Genomic DNA, 6698 nt, shown 5'->3' with positions numbered 1-6698 from the left:
GCGGCAGGCCGCAATATTGTAACAGTTGTTAGACAGAACTACTACTGTAGTGCTTGAACAAGGGCACCAGAAGTAGGTCTGCACTTCTGGGTCATTTAAGCCAACCGAGTGCGGTCTTTCTTCGCCTACATCTAACATACGTGTCACTACCTCCTCTAGAGCATCGCCCCGATGCGGTGTGACCGCCAGATAGAAGAGCGGACAGGAAAAGCATTCAAGAGTTACACCACTAGTCTGGCATCACGTAAGAGACTACATGCAGCCTGAATGTCAGTAGGGGGTCGCTCGTAGTACGGCTTTATTCTCATCATGTGCACAACGCCACTGAGCTTGCTGTTGTGCGATGAGCGAGCTGGTGAGGCTGGTGCAAGTGGGTAAGTAACGTTGCTGAGGCGGCGGACAAGAAGGTAATGCCTGCAGTAGTGGTGCTGTAATTTTTCGGACAGTCCGCGGCGACGAACGGGCGGCCAGACCCACACATTATAGCCTGGGGTTTAGGTAACGTAATGGCGTCCGAGGTTGGAGCAGTCAGCATCGATCTGATGCTGACAGTGAATAAGTTGTCTGGCAAGTTGCCGTGCTTCTTCCGCGCGCTGAACATACGTGGCGACATTGAAGTCAAGTTCAGTCACACTGTCAGGGCCAACGGATAGCGTAGCGTCCATCGGAGTGGTAACCTAGCCACCGAAGACTAATTCGAGCGGAGTAACGCGCGTCGTTTCCTGCTGCGCTGTATTATACGCGAATGTTGTGTATGAAAAAATTTCATCCAATGTTTTGTGCTCAACATGAACATACATGGAAAGTATGTAGGTCAAGGACCTGTTAACGCGTTCCACCAAGCCATTTGTCTGCGCGTGGTAAACCGTTGTACGTCCATGGCTGGTGTGCGTGAGATAAGTGAAGTGGGCCGTAAATTCAGATCCAAGGTCGGTAACGATAGCTGCAGGAGCACCATGACGCAGACCATGAGAATTCGGCGACTTCAGCAGCAGTATCGCTTGCAAGTGCCGTGGTATCAGAGTACCGTGTCAAGTAATATTCGCCACCACAATCTACCATTTTCCAGTGGACGACTTCGTAAAAGGGCCCAGGAGGTCCAAGCCAGCTTGCTGCAATGCGGTCATTGGTGGGGCTATGGTCTGCAGAAACCCGAATGGTTTCAGAGGAGGATATTTGCGCCGTTGGCAATCACGGCATGCTGTTACGTATTTATTCACTGATGTCAGTAAATTGGGCCAATAATACTTCAGCTGAATCTTTGCCAGGGTACGACTGATCTCAAAGTGGCCAGCGGATGGTTCATCATAACAAGCCCTCAATATTTCGGAGCGTAGCTGGGATGGTACAACGAAGAGAAACGTCTCCTTGTTGCTGTCAAAGCTGCGCTTGTGGAGGATTCCACGTCGCAGAGTGTAGGACTCTTCTATTCCGTATCCCATCCTCGTTTTCCGATGCAATATGCCAAAGTATACATCAAAGCGGTGAAATAGGTGCCTAGAATAGGGCAGGTGTAAGTACGGAGCGTTTTCTAGAGTTGTTGAGTTTTTACCTCAGTTCCACTGTTAGCGAATTTAAAGGAAACATTTTCTTCAAAAAATTGCAATTTGTATAGGACCTTCAGTGGCGCCTGTCCTCGGTGATATTTATTTGGCTGCCTTTGACCAGCGCGTTGAGCTAAGATTGTCCCGTCAGCAGCTTGTGCGCATTTTTTATATGTGGACGATTATCAGGTGTTACTTAAACTGCCCTCAAAAGATAACCTGCACGACGTTGTCACTAACATTATAGGACTATTTACATCATTGTCCCGGGGTTTAACCTGCGTACAGAGGTTAGCTACTGACAATAGACTACAATACACTGCAAGATCGTAAAACGTGCCAACGCACTTAGCCTGCTAGTCCGCCCTAGAAATACTCATAATAATCACCATCATCATCATCACCACCATCATTATCATAATCATCATCAGCCTGACTATACCCACTGCTGGGAGAAGGACTCTCCCATATTTCTCCACTTAACCTGGTTCTGTGTTAGCTGCATCCACTTGATCCTCGCGAACTTCTTAACCTCATCCGCCCACCTAACTTTCTGCCGCCCCCTGCTACGCTTTCCTTCTCTTGGAATCCAGTTTGTTATCCTAAGCGACCATCGGTTATCCTCTCTTTGCACTACATGTCCCGCCCATGCCCATTTCTTCTTAATTTCCACTAGAATGTCGGTAACTTGAGTTATTTCTCTGACCCACTCTGCACGCTTCCTATCTCTTAATGTTACCCCTACCATTTTGCGTTCCATAGCCCTCTGAGGGGTCCTCAACTTAAGTAGAACCCTCTTTGTTAGCCTCCACGTTTCAGCCTCATAGGTGAGTTCAGGTAAGATGCAACTGTTGTATACTTTCCCCTTGAGCGATACCGGTAAGCTGCCAGTCATAATCTGTGAGTGCTTGCCAAATGCGCTCCATCCCAATCGTATTCTTCTTGTTATTTCCTTTTCATGGTCCGGCTCTGCGGTTACTACCTGTCCTAAGTAGACATATTCACCTACTACTTCTAGTGCTTCGCTAGCTAATGTAAACTGCTGTTCCTTCTCGAGGCTGTTGAACATTACCTTTGTCTTCTGCATATTGACTTTCATGCCTACCTTTCTACTTTACCTGTCTAGGTCAGAGCAGCACCAACGCCAGGAAGCATACGTGGATCGAATGGACCGCTTTCAGAGATAACAGAAGTCAGGAAGCCGAAGAGACCGAAATCGACGACATCGACGCGTGGACCAACAAGATCCTCCGAGATGTTCGAAATTCAACCAAGGACATAGTAACAGACCTCCAAACGAACACAATGGATAGCCGACTGGCCCACCTTATCGAGGCCAAGCAGTCCATTCTCAACAGATGGAAAAAACAACTCCTTAATTGTAGGCTACGAAAGAAAGTCGCAGAACTCAACAGAGCAATCGAGGACCACTGTCGCACGCTATGTGCGCAACAGTGGAACGAGATATGCAACGCTGCGGACGGCCAGATGCACAACGGGAAAACATGAAACTTGCTGAAGCATCTGCTCGACGAAAGCAAGACTAAGTCACACCAAAGGGACCGACTGGCGAAACTCATCCATCGAGAAGTCACTAAACACGGCGCCGATAAGGTGACGAAACGCATCAGCGACAGATACCTGCCGACTACGCCCACGGAGTGCCACGGGCCGTACGGAGGGCTGCCCAACGCCCGTCTCGACAGAGATATAGATGTAGAAGAAGTTCGCACGGCACTGCAGGACCTCAACAGCAGGTCGGCGGCCGGGCTGGACCGCATCACCAACAAGGCGATTAAGAACCTCGACGATAAATTCATAGAAGCCTCACGAGCTATTACAACAAATGCTGGAAAACGGGAACTCTGCCGACGCAGTGGAAGAAGGCCGAGATCATCCTGATCCCCAAGCCGGGCAAGCCATCCGACACGGATAATCTCCGACCCATATCGCTCACATCTTGCGTGGGCAAGGGGTTGGAGCACGTCCTGCTCAACAGGTGGCAAGAATACCTCGAGAAAGAAGATCTCTACCCGGAAACGATCATTGGCTTCAGGCAGCATCTAAGTACCCAAGACGCCATGATACAACTCAAGCACCAGATCATCGACGGCAACACCGGCGACAACAAAGCAGTACTGGGACTCGACCTGCAGAGCGCCTTCGACAAGGTGAAGCACTCGGCGATCCTATCCCAAGTCTCGAAACTCAACATGGGAGAGAGATCATACAATTACATCAAAGACTTCCTCACGGACAGAACGGCCGAGCTCAGAGCGGGGGACCTCCAAGAACAGGAGAAGAAGCTGGGAAGCACAGGCACACATCAGGGATCGGTTATCTCGCCGGTGCTTTTCAATCTCGTGATGATAGGAGAGGCCAAAAGGCTCAGGAACATCAAGGAAGTCCGACATACGATATACGCAGACGACATAACGCTGTGGGTGGAAGGTGGCAGCGATGCCCACATCGAATCCACCCTACAGGCGGCTGTTGATGCGATCGAAGACCAACTCGATGGAACGGGGCTCAGATGCTCGCCGAGCAGGTCAGAGCTCCTCGTCTACCCACCTGTCAAGCACCGCAAACCCAAGAGCAGCCCGAGAGAGTACGAGGCAATCAAAGTTAGAACAGAGAGGGAAACGCGATCCCAAGAGTCAACAAGATCAGAGTGTTGGGAATGACGATCGAGACGCACGGCAGAAACGGCGAGACTATCACCCGGCTCATTGCGAAAGCGGCGAACGCCACGAGACTACTCAAACGAGTCACGAACAAGAAAAGTGGAATGAGGGAAGAGAGCCTGATCAGACTGATCCACTCGTTCGTCATATGTCACGTAGCGTACGTGGCGGCCTACCACAAGTGGAAGAAGAGCGAGAGAAACAAGATAGATATACTCATCCGCAGAGCCTACAAGACGGCACTGGGACTATTCGAAACAACGAGCACCAAACGCCTCCTACAGGTGGGGGTGCACAACACGCTGGAGGAGATAGCCGAGGCTCAACGCGCCGCACAACTCGAGAGACTTTCTATGACCGAGACCGGCCGGAAAATCCTGTACAACCTGGGAATTGGATATCAAGGCAGGGAGCAGACGCAGCTCCCCGTCCCCGATGAGATCAGGCGCAACATCAGAGTGGACTCGGTACCGAAGAACATGCACCTGGAGTATAACAAATGGAGGAGAGCAGCGAGAGCCAAGGCGCTGATAGACCAGCACGCGGCCGATACACACGCACGCTACGTTGACGCGGCTGAGTACGCCAAGATACACGGCTTCACGACGGTCGTCGTCAACGCGACCGGCACCGTTCGCGCGACGGCCAGCACGAGATGCACCAAGGCAGAGCAAACGGAGGAGGTGGCCATCGCCCTGGCCATCGCCGACCGCGACTGCCACACAGTGCTATGCGACTCGAGGCAGGCGGTGAGAAATTACGCCAAAGGCAGGATAGCGAAGGAAGCTGTGCGCATACTGCAGACAACCAAGAACGACGATGGCAGCAGACAAGTGAAAATCAAGTGGTTCCCAGCGCACGCGGGCGAGGCGTCAGACCGCAACGCCAAATACAACGAGACGGCACACGCCGAGGCGCGCGCGCTAACGGACCGCGCCTCGGTCGACTGGCCGCTGTGGTTCAGCACCAAAGACCGAATGACCGACTACAACGAAATAACCAAGCCGTTCCGCCTAGCTCGCAGAGCTCTTCCACCCCCTTGCTCGGGGCTCAGTCGAGAGCAAGCCGTTTTATTCAGACAGCTACAGACGGGCTCACTCCCCAGCCCGTCGCTGATGCGCAGAATGTATCCCGAAACGCACCCGACAGACAAATGCAGAGTCTGCCGAACGGAGACGGCTGGCTTCGCACACATTCTGTGGAATTGCAACAACTACCAGGAAGAAGCTTAGACTGGGAGGATCCCGCCGCGACTGGAAGCAGCCGCAGGGAGCAACAATCAAGACGAACAACTCTGGGCCGTCCAGCAGGTCATCAAGGCGCTGACCCGGCAGGGAACCAGCGAGCCGGCCACGGCGAGCGGGGACCCAGGCCGCGCGGCCGGTGCCCAGAGGACGACGTAGGCCCCGTCCGGAGCGCGCGTGCGCTAGCGCGCGTTCTACTGCAGGCCCAAATAAACGTTTTACCAATCCAACAATGCAGTTCATACCCCGAGTTGCTTAGCAAGGCAATGTCATCAGCAATTCGCAGATTACTGAGGTATTCTCCATCCACCCTTATCCCAAACTGCCCCCATTCCAAATCTCTGAATACTTCCTCTAAGCAAGCTGTGAATAGTACTGCGGAGATTGTGTCTCCTTGCCTAACTCCTTTATTCATGGGAATTTTGTTACTTTCTTTATGCAGAACTATGGTTGCTGTGCAGCCACGATATATATCTTCCAGCACTTTCACGTACGGCTCGTCTACCCCCTGATTTCGCAATGCCTGCATCAACGCCGAGGTTTCAACTGAGTCAAATGCGTTTTCGTAATCAATCAATGCTATGTATAAGGGCTGGTTATATTCCGAGCATTTTTCTATCACCTGGTTGATGGTATGGATATGATCGATAGTAGAGTACCGTTTCCGAAAACCTGCTTGATCCTTTGCTTGATTGCAGTCTAAGGCTGTCCTGATTCTATTAGTAATTACTTTAGTAAATACCTTATACGTAACAGACAGTAAGCTGATTGGTCTGTAATTTATAAGGCCCTTAGTTCCCTTTCTTATGAATGAGGATAATGTTTGCATTATTCCATGTTTCCGGTATTGTCGATGACACTATAGCACTGCGTATACAGGGTGGCCAGTTTTTCTAGCACGATATCCCCCCCCGTCCTTCAACAAATATGTAGTTATCTATCTGTAGCTGTAGCTGAGTTCCCCCTTTTCATGGTTTCTAATGCTTTCTTGACCTCGTCCTTCGTCACTGGTGGAACGTCTGACTGTCTTTCCCCACCGCCAATATCATTACGGTCCTGACTACTTTGGCTGCTGTTGAGATCTGTATAGAACTCCTCGGCTGCTTTGACTATCTTGTCCATATTCGTGATGACGTTGCCCGCCTTGTCCTTTATCGCATACATCTGGTTTTTGCCTATGCCCAATTTCTTCTTTACCGCTGTGAGGTTTCCCCCGTTCTTTACAG

General features: G+C 51.0%; 1 pseudogene; it reads left to right on the top strand.

Moving 5' to 3' along the window:
• The first annotated feature begins 3479 nt into the window (after nucleotides 1–3479).
• Nucleotides 3480–5631, top strand: LOC146192296 (uncharacterized; annotated as a pseudogene).
• The last annotated feature ends 1067 nt before the right edge of the window (nucleotides 5632–6698 follow it).

Source organism: Amblyomma maculatum, chromosome 4 (genome assembly GCF_055883805.1).
Source record: "Amblyomma maculatum isolate TAMU_Amacu chromosome 4, ASM5588380v1, whole genome shotgun sequence".
In the NCBI taxonomy this organism is placed as follows: Eukaryota; Metazoa; Arthropoda; class Arachnida; order Ixodida; family Ixodidae; genus Amblyomma; species Amblyomma maculatum.
Note: the sequence above shows the minus strand (reverse complement) of the source record. Positions and strands in the feature narration are given on the sequence as shown.